This window comes from Propithecus coquereli, unplaced genomic scaffold, assembly GCF_000956105.1.
Source record: "Propithecus coquereli isolate 6110/MARCELLA unplaced genomic scaffold, Pcoq_1.0 Scaffold150, whole genome shotgun sequence".
Taxonomy (NCBI): domain Eukaryota; kingdom Metazoa; phylum Chordata; class Mammalia; order Primates; family Indriidae; genus Propithecus; species Propithecus coquereli.
In genome coordinates, this window is record NW_012139414.1 from 7,286,762 (window position 1) to 7,288,365 (window position 1,604).

A 1,604-nucleotide genomic window follows, 5' to 3' on the forward strand; every position below is an offset into this window, starting at 1 on the left:
AGTTTGGATAGACTTATAGCTAGTAAGGAGATAGAATCAAACACCCACCACTCATCAAAGATAAGCCCTGGACCAGATGGCTCCACTGGTGAATTCTACTAACCATTTAAAGAAGAAATATACTAACCCTTCGCAAACCCTTCCAAAAAATTGAAGAGGAGGGAACACTTCTGAATGCATTCTATGCAGTCAGCATTACCCTGCCAAAAGCCAAACAAAGAGATTATAAGCAAAGAAAACTACAGGCCAATCAATATCCCTTATGGACATTGATGCAAAATCCTCAACGAAATACTAGCAAGCCAAATTTAGCAGCATGTTAACAGGATTACACACCATGACCCAGTGTGACTTATTCCTGGAATGCTAGGATGGTTCGGAATACAAAAATTAATCAATGTGATACACCACACTACCAGAAAGGAGAGGAAAAAAACACATGATTATTTCAAGGAATGCAGAAAAAGTATTTAACAAAACGTAATACCCTTTCATGATAAAACACTTAACAAACCAGGAATAGGAGGAAACTACCTCAACATAATAAAAGCCATATATGAAATGCCCACAGCTAACATTATATTTGATAGTGAAAGACTGAAAACTTTTCCTCTAACAACAGGGATAAGGCAAGGATGACCACGCTTGCCACTTCTATTCAACATACTACTGAAAGTCCAAGCCACAGTGATTAGACACCAAAAAGAAATAAAAGGCATCCAAATTGGAAAGGAAGAAGTAAAATGATCTCTGTTCACAGATGACATGATATTATATGTAGAAAACCCTAAAGATTATACACAAACACACACACACATACATGCACAAACCTATCAAGACTAATAAATAATTTCAGCAAAGTTGCTGGATAAAAATCAACATGTAAAAATATTTGTGTTTCTATACACTAACAATGACCAATCTGAAAAGGAAACTAAGAAAACAATCTCATTTCCAATAGCATCAAAAAGAATAAAATATATAGGAATAAACTTAACCAAGGAGGTGAAAGACGTGTACACTGAGAACTATAAAATGTTGCTAAAAGAAATAAAATAAGATATAAATAGGCCAGGCGCAGTGGCTCACGCCTGTAATCCTAGCACTCTGGGAGGCACTCTGGGAGGCCGAGGCAGGCGGATTGTTTGCGCTCAGGAGTGTGAGGTTGCTGTGAGTTAGGCTGACGCCACGGCATTCACTCTAGCCCAGGCAAAAGAGTGACTCTGTCTCAAAAAAAAAAAAAAGAAAAGAAAAAATTAGCTGGGCATGGTGACACGTGCCTGTAGTCCCAGCTCCTGGGAGGCTGAGGCAGGAGGATCGCTTGAGCCCAGGAGTTTGAGGTTGCTATGAGCTAGGCTGATGCCACGGCACTCTAGCCTAAGCAAGAGAGTGAGACTCTGTCTCAAAAAAAAAAAGATATAAATTAATGTAAAGAAATCGCATGTTCCTGGATTAGAAGAATTAATATTGTTAAAATGTTCATAGTTCACTCTTTTGGGTAGATGCCTAATAGTGCTATTGCTGGATTGAATGGAATTTCTATTTTTAGCTCTCTGAGGTATCTCCAAATTCTTTTCCACAGAGGTTGCACTAATTCGCAGTCC